Source organism: Aristolochia californica, unplaced genomic scaffold, assembly GCF_029961685.1.
Source record: "Aristolochia californica isolate CCGP_79_NKW_82.1479 unplaced genomic scaffold, dmAriCali1.0.hap1 SCAF_11, whole genome shotgun sequence".
In the NCBI taxonomy this organism is placed as follows: Eukaryota; Viridiplantae; Streptophyta; class Magnoliopsida; order Piperales; family Aristolochiaceae; genus Aristolochia; species Aristolochia californica.
The window spans coordinates 20,685,237-20,697,894 of NW_027181782.1; positions in this window are offsets into that span (position 1 = coordinate 20,685,237).

The following is a 12,658-nucleotide window of genomic DNA, read 5'->3' on the forward strand; positions in this document are numbered from 1 at the left end:
CTTTAAAATTTTCATTTTTTTGTGATCTTTTTGCCTTTTTTTTTTACCGGATGAAAGGCGAGGTAAAACTCAATGTTTTTATTTAAGAAAAAAAGTATACATCTAAAATGGAAATTCACAATGTACAAATGTAGAGAGAGATAATTCGAATGAGTGTATGTAATTTTTAGGGATTGTAAACTCTTTTTAGTTTTTATTCATTAGGTTTTGCAATCGTTGGGGAAAAGGGGAGGCGGGGGATTATTAACTGAGTGTTGACTCCCAATGCATATGTCATTTCTTACATAAATATAGCCCATTATACGAGATAAATCACTTTACCATCATCTGTGATTGTTAGATCAGCTTTTTGTAAATGGGCAAAATAATGGCTTGTTTGACTCGGGTAAATATCCCACCGCATGTTCACTTCAGAATTTAATGAATGTTTGTTATTATCTTTAAAAGATTTGGATCCATAGGTCATTTGAATCTTTAAAATGTTTCAAGCATGCTTATCCCTTTTTAAAACATGTTTAGAAGAAATCTCTTTCATATAAAATTCCAAGCTATAAGGGTTGAACTAGTGGAATATCCCAAACTTGGATAACAAAAATTTTCTGTTCATATGTGGAGTGTGAATAAATTTTATTTACCTACATTGGTTATTGTTATAAATTTTTTCCGTACATAAACTCTAAAATTTAAATTTTGTTGTGATCTATTTGCCTTTTTTGTTTATATGATGAAGGGAGAGCGAAAACTCAAAGTTTAAATTTAAGAAAAAAGAATACATCTAAAATGGAATTGCACAATGCACAAATGTAGAGATAGATTATTACAAAGAGTGTTTGTAATTTTTAGGGATTGTAAACTCTTTTTAGTTTTTATATAGTAGGTTTTGCAATCGTCAGGGAAAAGGGTGAGGCGGGGGATTTTTAACTGAGTGTTGACTTCCAATCCATAAGTCATTTCCTACAAAAATATAGCCCGTTACACATGATAAATCACTTTAAAATCATCTATGATTGTTAGCTCAGCTTTTTGTAAATCGGGAAAATAATGGCTTGTTTGACTAGGGTAAATATCATACCGCACGTTCACTTGAGAATTTAATTAGCATTTGTTATTCTCTTGAAAATATTTGAATCCATAGGTCATTTGCATCTTTAACATTATTAAAGCATGCATATCAATTTTTAAAATATGTGTAGAAGAAATCGGTTTCTTAGAAAATTCCAAGATGTTAGGGTTGAACTTGTGGAATTTCCCAAACTTGGATAAAAAAACTTTTGTGTTCATTTGTGGTGTGTGAATAAATTTTATTTACCTACATTTCTTATTATTTTAAAAATTTTCCATACATCAACTCTAAAATTTTCATTTTGTTGTGATCTAATTGCTTTTTTTGTTTACTGGATGAAGGGAGCGCGAAAACTCAAAGTTTTGATGAAGGAAAAAAGTATACATCTAAAATTGAAATGCACAATGCACAAATGTTGAGAGAGATAATTCCAAAGAGTGTCTGTAATTTTAAGGGATTGCAAACTGTTTTTAGTTTTTTTATATTAGGTTTTGCAATCGTCGAGGAAAACGGAGAGGCGGGGGATTTTTAACTGAGTGTTGAATCTCAATCCATAAGTCATTTCTTATAAAAATATAGCTAGTAACGCATGATAAATCACTTTACAATCATCTATGATTGTTAGGTCAGTTTTTTGCAAATGGACAAAATACTGGCCTTTTTGACTCGGGTAAATATGCCATCGCATGTTCATTTGAGAATTTAATGAGCGTTTTTTATTCTCTTTAAAAGGTTTGGATCAATAGGTCATTTGCATCTGTAACAAGTTTAAAGCATGCATATCCTTTTTTAAAACATGTGTAGAAGAAATCTTTATTATAAAATTTCATGCTATTAGAGTTAAACTAGAGAAATTTCCCAAACTGGGATAACAAAACTTTTGTGTTCATTTGTGGTGTGTGGAGAAATATTTTTTTAGTTACACTTGTTATTTTTATAAATTTTTTCTATACAAAAACTCTAAAATTTTCATTTTGTTGTGATTTATTTGCCTTTTCTTTACAGGATGAAGGGTGAGCGAAAACTCAAAGTTTTTATTTAAGAAAAAAGAATACATATAAAATGGAAATGCACAATGCACAAATTTAGAGAGAGATAATTCCAAAGTGTGTCTGTAATTTTTATGGATTGTAAAGTCTTTTTAGTTTTTATATATTAGGTTTTTCAATCGTCGGGGAAAAAGGGGAGGTGGGGGATTTTTAACTAAGTGTTGACTCCTAATCCATAAGTCATTTCTTAAAATAATATTGCCTGTTATGCGTGATAAATCACTTTATAATCGTCTATGATTGTTAGGTCAACTTTTTGTAAATGGGCAAAAAAATGGCTTATTTGACTCAGGTAAATATCCCACCACACGTTTATTTGAGAATTTAATGAGCGTTTGTTATTCTCTTTAAAAGGTTTGGATCCAAAGGTCATTTGAATCTTTAACATGTTTCATGCTTGCATATCCATTTTTAAAACATGTATAGAAGAAATTTCTTTCTCATAAAATTTCAAGCTAAAAGGGTTGAACTAGTGGAATTTTCCAAACTTGGATAACAAATTTTTTTTGTTCATTGGTGGTATGTGAATAAATTTTCTTTACATATATTTGTCATTGTTTTAAATTTTTTCCATCCATAAACTCTAAAATTTTCATTTTGGTGTGATGTATTTGCCTTTTTTTTGTTTACAAGATGAAGGGAGAGTGAAAACACATAGTTTTTGATTTAAGAAAAAATTATACATCTAAAATGGAAATAAACAATGCACATATGTAGAGAGAGATAATTCAGAAGTGCGTCTGAAATTTTTAGGGTTTTAAACTTGTTTTATTTTTTATATATTAGGTTTTTCAATCGTCGGGGAAAAAGGGGAGGCGTGGGATTTTTAACTGAGTGTTGACTACCAATCCATTAGTCATTTCTTACAAAAATATATCCTGTTACACTTGATAAAGCACTTTACAATCATCAATGATTGTTAGGTCAGATTTTTAAAAATGGGTAAAATAATGGCTTATTTGACTCGAGTAAATTTCCCACCGGACGTTCACTTGAGAATTTAAAGAGCGTTTTTTTTCTCTTTAAAATGTTTGGATCCATAGGTCATTTGCATATTTCATAAGTTTCAAGTATGCATATCCTTTTTTAAAACATGTGTAGAAGAAATTTGTTTCTTATAAAATTACAAGCTATTCGAGTTAAACTAGACGAATTTCCCAAACTGGGAAACAAAACTTTTGCTCTCATTTGTGGTGTGTGAATAAAATTTTTTTACATACACTTGTTATTTTTCTAAATTTTTTCCTTACTTAAAGTCTAAAATTTTTATTTTTTTGCGATCTATTTGCCATTTTTTTACGGGATGAAGGGCGAGCAAAAACACAAAGTTTTGATTGAAGAAAAAAGTATACATCTAAAATGGAAATTCACAATCCAAAATGTAGAGAGAGATAATTCCGAAGAGTATATGTAATTTTTAGGGATTGTAAACCCTTTTTAGTTTTTATATATTAGGTTTTGCAATCGTCGGGGAAAAGGGGGAGGCTGGGGATTGTTAACTGAGTGTTGACCCCCTATCCATAAGTCATTTCTTAGAAAAATATAGCCCGTTATGCGTGATAAATCACTTTACAATCATTTATGATTGTTAGGTCAACTTTTTTTAAAAGGGCAAAATAATGGCTTGTTTGACTTGGGTAAATATCCTACCGTCCCTTCACTTGCGAATTTAATGAGTGTTTGTTATTCTCTTTAAAAGATTTGGATCCATTGGTCATTTCCATCTTTAACATTATTCAAGCATGCATATCCATTTTTAAAACATGTGTAGAAGAAATCTCTTTCTTATAAAATTCCAAGCTATTAGGGTCGAACAAGTGGAATTTCCCAAACATGGATGACAAAACTTTTGTGTTCATATGTGGTGTGTGAATAAATTTTATTTACCTACATTTCTTATTATTTTAAATTTTTTCAATACAAACTCTAAAATTTTCATTTTGTTGAGATCTATTTGCCTTTTTTGTTTATGTGATGAAGAGAGAGCGAAAACTCAAAGTTTTGATTTAAGAATAAAGAATACATCTAAAATGGAAATGCACAATCCACAAATGTAGAGAGAGATAATTCCAAAGTGTGTCTGTAATTTTTATGGATTGTAAAGTCTTTTGAGTTTTTATATAAGTGGTTTTGCAATCGTCGGGGAAAAGGGGGAGGCGGGGGATTTTTAACTGAGTGTTGACTCCCAATCCATAAGTCATTTCTTACAAAAATATAGTCCGTTATGTGTGATAAATCTCTTTACAATCATCTAACATTGTTAGGTCATCTTATTATGAAATGGGCAAAATAATTGCTTGTTTCACTCGGGTAAATATCCCACTGCACGTTCACATGACAACTTAATGAGCATTTTTTATTCTCTTTAAAAGGTTTGGATCCATATGTCATTTGCATTTTTTACATGTTTCAAGCATGCATATCCATTTTTATAACATGTGTAGAAGAAATTTCTTTCTTATTAAATTCCAAGCTATTAAGGTTGAACTTGTGGAATTTCCCAAACTTGGATAGCAAAAATTTTGAGTTCATTTATGGTGTGTGCATAAATTTTCTTTACTTAAATTTGTAGTTGTTTTAAATTTTTTCCGTAGATAAACTTTAAAATTTTCATATGGTTGTGATCTATTTGCCTTATTGGTTTATAGGACGAAGGGAGAGCGAAAACTCAATGTTTTCATTTAAGAAAAAAGTATACATCTAAAATGGTAGTGCACAATGCAAAAATGTAGAGAGAGATAATTCCAAACAGTGTCTTTAATTTATAGGGATTGTAAACTCTTTTTAGTTTTTATATATTAAGTTTTGCAATCGTCGGGGAAAAGGGGGAGGCGGGGGATTTTTAACTGAGTCTTGACTCCCTATCCATATGTCATTTCTTACAACAATATAGCCCGTTATGTGTGATAAATTACTTTACAATCATCTAAAATTGTTAGGTCAGCTTTTTGTAAGTTGGCTAAATAATTGCTTGATTGACTCGGGTAAATATCCCACCGCACGTTCACTTGAGAATTTAATGAACGTTTTTTATTCTCTTTAAAATGTTTGGATCCATTGGTCATTTGCATCTTTAACATGTTTCAAGCATGCATATCCATTTTTAAAACATTTGTAGAAGAAATCTCTGTCTTATTAAATTCCATGCTGTTAGGGTTGAACTAGTGGAATTCCCCAAACTAGGATAACATAAGTTTTGTGATCATTTGTGGTGAGTGAATAAATTTTTTACTAAAGTTTGTCTTTGTTTGAAATTTTTTCCGTACATAAACTCTTCAATTTTCATTTTGTTGTGATGAATTTACTTTTTTTTTTTTACGGGAAGAAGGGAGAGCGAAAAATCAAAGTTTTGATTTTAAAAAAAATTATACTTCAAAAATAGAAATGCACAATGCACAAATGTAGAGAGAGATAATTCCAAAGAATTTCTATCATTTATAGGGATTCTAAACTCTTTTTAGTTTTTATATACTAGGTTTTGCAATCATCGAGGAAAAGGGAGAGGCGGGGGATTTTTAACTGATGTTGACTCCCAATCCATAAGTCATTTCTTAAAAAAATATAGCCCATTATGCGTGGTAAATCATTTTACTATATTCTATGATTGTTAGGTCAGCTTTTTGTAAATGGGCAAAATATTGGTTTGTTTGACTCGGGTAAATATCCCACCGCACGTTCACTTGAGAATTTAATGAGCGTTTGTTATTCTCTTGAAAAATCTTGGATCCATAAGTCATTTGCATCTTGAACATGTTTGAAGTATGCATATTCATTATTAAAACATGTGTGGAAGAAATCTCTTTCGTATAAAATTCCAAGCTATAAGGGTTGAACAAGTGGAATTTACCAAACTTGGATAACAAAACTTTTGTGTTCATTTGTGGTGTATGAATAAATTTTCTTTACTTACATTTGTTATTTTTTTAAAATTTTTCCACACATAAGCTCTAATTTTTTATTTGGTTGTGATCTCTTTGACTTTTTGGTTTATGGTATGAAGGGAGAGTGAAAACTCAAAGTTTTGATTAAAGAAAAAGGTATACATCTAAAATGGAAATGCACAATTCACAAATTTAGAGAGAGATAATTCCAAAGAGTCTATAATTTTTAGGGATTGAAAACTCTTTTTAGTTTTTATATATTAGGTTTTGCAATCGTGGGGGAAACGGGGGAGGTGGGGGATTTTTAACTGAGTGTTGACTCCCAATCCATAAGTCATTTCTTAAAAAAATATAGCCCGTTACGCGTGATAAATCACTTTACAATCATCTAACATTGTTAGGTCACCTTTTTATTAAATGGGCAAAATAATGGCTTGTTTGAGTTGGATAAATATCCCACCGCACGTTCACTTGACAATTTAATGAGTGTTTTTTATTCTCTTTAAAACGTTTGGATCTATAGGTTATTTGCATCCATAACATGTTTCAATCATGAATATCCATTTTTTAAACATGTGTTGAAGAAATCTCATTCTTCTAAAATTCCAAGCAATAAGGGTTGAACTAGTGGAATTTCCCACACTTGGATAAGAAAACTTTTGTGCTCATTTGTGGTGTGTGAATAAATTTTCTTTACATACATTTATTATTTTTTTAAATTTATTCTGTACATAAATTGTAAAATTTTTATTTGTTGTGATCTATTTGTTTTTTTTATTGGATGAAATGAGAGCGAAAACTCAAAGTTTTGATTATAGAAAAAGGTATACATCTAAAATGGAAAAGCATAATGAAAAAATTTAGAGAGATAATTCCAAACAGTGTCATTAATTTTTAGGGATTGCAAACTCTTTTTATTTTTTATATATTAGTTTTTGAAATCGTCGGGGAAAACGGGGAGGCGGGGGTTTTTTAACTGAGTGTTGACACCCAATCCATAAGTCATTTCTTACAAAAATATAGCCCGTTACACTTGTTAAATCACTTTACTATCATCTATGATTGTTAGGTCAGCTTTTTGTAAATGGGCAAAATAATGGCTTGTTTGACTCGGGTAAATATCCCACTGTACGTTCACTTGAGAATTTAATGGGGGTTTTTTATTCTTTTTAAAACGTTTGGATCCTTAGGTCATTTGCATCTTTAACATTATTCAAGCATGCATATCCATTTTCAAAATAGGTGTAGAAGAAATCTCTTTCGTATAAAATTCCAAGCTATTAGGGTTGAACTATTGGAATTTCCCAAACTTGGATAAGAAAACTTTTGTGTTCATTTGTGGTGTGTGAATAAATTTTGCTTTACCTAAATTTATTATTATTTAAAAAATTTTCCATACCTAAACTCCAAAATTTTCATTTTGTTGTGATCTATTTGCTTATTTTGTTTATAGGATGAGGGGATAGCGAAAACTCGAAGTTTTGTTTAAGGAAAATAGTATACTTCTAAAATGGAAATGCACAATGCACATATGTAGAGAGAGATAATTCCAAAGTGCATCTGTAATGTTAAGGGATTGTAAGCTCTTTTTAGTTTTTATATATTAGGTTTTGCAATCGTCGGGGAAAAGGGAGAGGCGGGGGATTTTAACCTGATTGTTGACTTCCAATCTATAAGTAATTTCGTACAAAAATATTGCCCGTTACGCATGATAAATCACTTTACTATCATCTATGAATATTTGGTCAGCTTTTTGTAAATGGGCAAAATAATGGGTTGTTTGACTCGGGTAAATATCCCACCGCACATTCACTTGAGAATTTAATGATTGTTTGTTATTCTCTTTAAAAGGTTTGGATCCACAGGTCATTTGCATCTTTAACATGTTTCAAACATCCATATCCATTTTTAAAACATGTGTAGAAGAAATCTTTTTCATATAAAATTCCAAACTATAATGGTTGAACTAGTGGAAATTCCCAAGCTTGGATAACAAAACTTTTGTGTTCATTTGTGGTGTGTAAATAAAATTTCTTTACTTACATTTGTTATTGTTTTAAATTTTTTTCATACATAAACTCTAAAATTTAAATTATGTTGTGATCTATTTGCCTTTTTTGTTTACCGGATGAAGGGCGAGCGAAAACTCAAAGTTTTGATTTGAGAAAAAAGAATACTGCTAAAATGGAAATGCCCAAAGTACAAATGTAGAGAGAGATAGTTTCAAAGAGTGTCTTTAATTTTTATGGATTGTCAACTCTTTTTAGTTTTTAAATATTAGGTTTTGCAATCGTCAGGGAAAAGGGGGAGGCGGGGGGTTTTTAACTCAATGTTGACTTCCAATTGATAAGTCATTTCATACAAAAATATAGCTTGTTATTCATGATAAATCACTTTACAATCATCTATGATTGTTAGATCAGAATTTTTGTAAATGGCCAAAATAATGGCTTGTTTGACTCGGCTAAATATCCCACCGCACATTCACTTGAAAATTTAATGAGCGTTTGTTATTCTCTTTAAAAGGTTTGGATCCATAGGTCACTTGCATCTTTAACATGTTTCAAGCATGCATATCCATTTTTAAAGATGTGTGGAAGAAATCTCTTCCTTATAAAATTCCCAAGCTATAAGGGTTGAACAAGTGGAATTTCCCAAACTAGGATAAAAAAACTTTTGTGTTCATTTTTGGTGTGTAAATAAATTTTCTTTACTTACATTCATTATTGTTTTAAATTTTTTCCATACATAAACACTAAAATTTTCATTTTGGTGTGATCTATTTGCCTTTTTTGTTTACTGGAGGAAGGGAGATGGAAAATCAAAGTTTTGATTTAGGAAAAAAGTATACATCTAAAATGGGAATGAGCAATGCACAAATGTATCGAGAGATAATTCAAAATAGTGTCTTTAATTTATATTGATTGTAAACTCTTTTTAGTTTTTATATATTAGGTTTTGCAATCGTCGGCGAAAAAAAGGAGCCAGGGATTTTTAACTCAGTGTTGACTCCCTACCCATAAGTAATTTATTACAAACATATAGCCCATTACGTGTGATAAATCACTTTACATTCGTCTAAAATTTTTAGCTCAGCTTATTGTAAATGGGAAAAATAATGGCTTGTTTGACTCGGGTAAATATCCCATCCCTCATTCACGTGAGAATTTAATGAGCGTTTGTTATTCCCTTTAAAAGGTTTGGATCCATTGGTCATTTGCATCTTTAACATGTTTCAAGCATGCATATCCATTTTTAAAACATGTGTAGAAGAAATCTCTTTCTTATAAAATTCCAAGTTGGTAGGGTTGAACTAGTGGAATTTTCCAAACTAGGATAACATAACTTTTGTGATCATTTGTGGTCTGTGAATAATTTCTTTTTACTAAAATTTGTTATAGTTTGAAATTTTTTTCGTACATTAACTCGTAAATTTTCATTTTGTTGTGATCAATTTACTTTCTTTGTTTACGGGATGAAGGGAGAGCGAAAACTCAAAGTTTTGATTTTAGAAAAAAATATACATATAAAATGTAAATGCACAATGCAAAAATGCAAAGAGAGATAATTCCAAAGAGTGTCTGTAATTATTAGGGATTGGAAACTCTTTTTAGTTTTTATATAGTTGGTTTTGCAATCGTAGGGGAAAAGGGGGAGACGGGGGATTTTTAACTGAGTGTTGACTCCCAATCCATAACTAATTTCTTAAGAAAATATGGCCCGTTACACGTGGAAAATCACTTTACTACATTCTATGATTGTTAAGTCAACGTTTTGTAAATGGGCAAAATAGTGGCTTGTTTGACTCGGGTAAATATCCCACTGCACGTTCACTTGAGAATATAATGAGCGTTTGTTATTCTCTTTAAAAGGTTTGGATCCATAGGTCATTTGCATCATTAACATGTTTCAAGCATGCATATCCATTTTTAAAACATGTGTGGAATAAATCTCTTTCTTATAAAATTCCAAGCTTTAAGGGTTGAACAAGTGGAATTTCCCAAACATGGATAAGAAAACTTTTGTGTTCATTTGTGGTGTGTGAATAAATTTTCTTCACTTACATTTGTTATTTTTTTAATTTTTTTCCGCACATAAACTCTAAATTTTCCATAGGTTGTATTTTTTTGCCTTTTTGGTTTACGGGATGAAGGGAGAGCAAAAACTCAAATTTTTTATTTAAGAAAAAACTATACATCTAAAATAGAAATGCACAATGCACAAATGTAGAGAGAGATAATTCCAAAGACTCTCAGTAATTTATAAGGACTTTAAACTCTTTTAAGTTTTTATATATTAGGTTTTGCAATCGTTGGGGAAAAGGGGGAGGCGGGGGATTTTTAACTGAGTGTTGACTCCCAATCCATAAGTCATTTCTTACAAAAAATATAGCCCGTTACGCGTGATCAATCACTTTACAATCATCTAACATTGTTAGGTCAACTTTTTATTAAATGGGCAAAATAATGGCTTGTTTGACTCGGATAAATATCCCACTGCACGTTCACTTGACAATTTAATGAACATTTTTTATTCTCTTGAAAAGGTTTGGATCCATAACTCATTTGCATCTTTTATATGTTTCAAGCATGCATATCCATTTTTAAAACTTGTGTAGAAGAAATCTCTTTCTTATAAAATTCCAAGTTATTAGGGTTGAACTAGTGGAATTTCCCAAACTTGGATAACAAAACTTTTCTGTTCATTTGTGGTGTGTGAATAAATTTTCCTTACTAAAATTTTTTATTGTTTTAAATTTTTTCCCCACATAAACTCTAATATTTTAATTTGGTTGTGATCTATTTGCCTTATTGGTTTACAGGATGAAGGGAGAGCGAAAACTCGAAGTTTTGATTTACGAAAAAAGTATACATATAAAATGGAAATGCACAATGCACAAATGTAGAGAGAAATATTTCCAGACAGTGTCTTTAATTTATAGGGATTGTAAACTCATTTTAGTTTTTATATAATAGGTTTTGCAAACGTTGAGGAAAAGGGGGAGGCGGGGGATTTTTAACTCGGTGTTGACTCCCTATCCATAAGTCATTTCTTAAAAAAATATAGCCCATTACACGTGATAAATTACTTTACAATCGTCTATGATTGTTAGGTCACTTTTTTGTAAATGGGCAAAATAATGGCTTGTTTGACTCGGGTAAATATCGTACCGCACGTTCACTTGAGAATTTAATGAGCATTTGTTATTCTCTTTAAAATATTTGGATCCATAGGTAATTTTCATTTTTAACATTATTCAATCAAGCATATCCATTTTTAAAATATGTGTAGAAGAAATCTATTTCTTATAAAATTCCAAGCTATTAGGGTTGAACAAGTGGAATTTCCCAAATTTGGAAAAGAAAAATTTTGTGTTCATTTGTGCAGTGTGAATAAATTTTCTTTACCTACATTTGTTATTATTTTAAATTTTTTCCATACATAAACTCTAAAATTTTCATTTTGTTGTGATTGATTTGCCTTTTTTGTGTACAGGATGAAGGGAGGGCGAAACCTCAAAGTTTTGATTAAGGAAAAAAGTATACATCTAAAATGGAAATGCACAATGCACAAATGTAGAGAGAGATAATTCCAAAGAGTGCCTGTAATTTTATGGGATTGTAAACTCTTTTTAGTTTTTATATATTATGTTTTGCAATCGTCGGGGAAAATGGAGAGGCAGGGGATTTTTAACTGAGTGTTGACTCCCAATCCATAAGTCATTTCTTAAAAAAAATATAGCCCGTTACATGTGATAAATCACTTTACCATCATCTATGATTGTTAGGTCAGCCTTTTGTAAATGGGCAAAATAATGGCTTGTTTGAGTTGGGTAAATATCCCAACTGCACATTCACTTGAGAATTTAATGAGCGTTTGTTATTCTCTTTAAAAGGTATGGTTCCATTCGTCATTTGCATCTTTAACATGTTTCAAGCATCCATATCCATTTTTAAAACATGTGTAGAAGAAATTTCTTTGTTATAAATTCCAAGTTTTTAGGGTTGAACCAGTGAAATTTCCTAAACTAGGGTAACATAACTTTTGTGATCATTTGTGGTGTGTGAATAAATTTTTTTACCTACATTTGTTATTGTTTGAAATTTTTTCCGTACATAAACTCTTAAATTTTCATTTTGTTGTGATCAATTTGCCTTTTTCATTTACGGGATCAAGGGAGAGCGAAAACTCAAAGTTTTGATTTAAGAAAAAAGTATACAACTAAAATGGAAACGCACAATGCACAAATGTCGAGAGAGATGATTCCAAAGAGTGTCTGTAATTTTTAGGGATTTTAAACTCTTTTTAGTTTTTATATTGTAGGTTTTGCAATCGTCGGGGAAAAGGGGAGGCGGGGGATTTTTAATTGAGTGTTGACTCCCAATCCATAAGTCATTTCATTAAAAAACATAACCCATTATTTGTGATCAAGGACTTTACAATCATCTATTTGTAAATGGGAAAAATAATGGCTTATTTTACTCGAGAAAATATCCCACTGCAAGTTAACTAGAGAATTTAATGAGCATTTGTTAGCGTCTTTAAAAGGTTCGGATCCATAAATCATTTTCATATTTAACATGTTTCAAGCATGCATATCCATTTTCGAAACATGTGTAGATAAAATCTATTTCTTATAAAATTCCAAGCAATTAGGGTTGAAC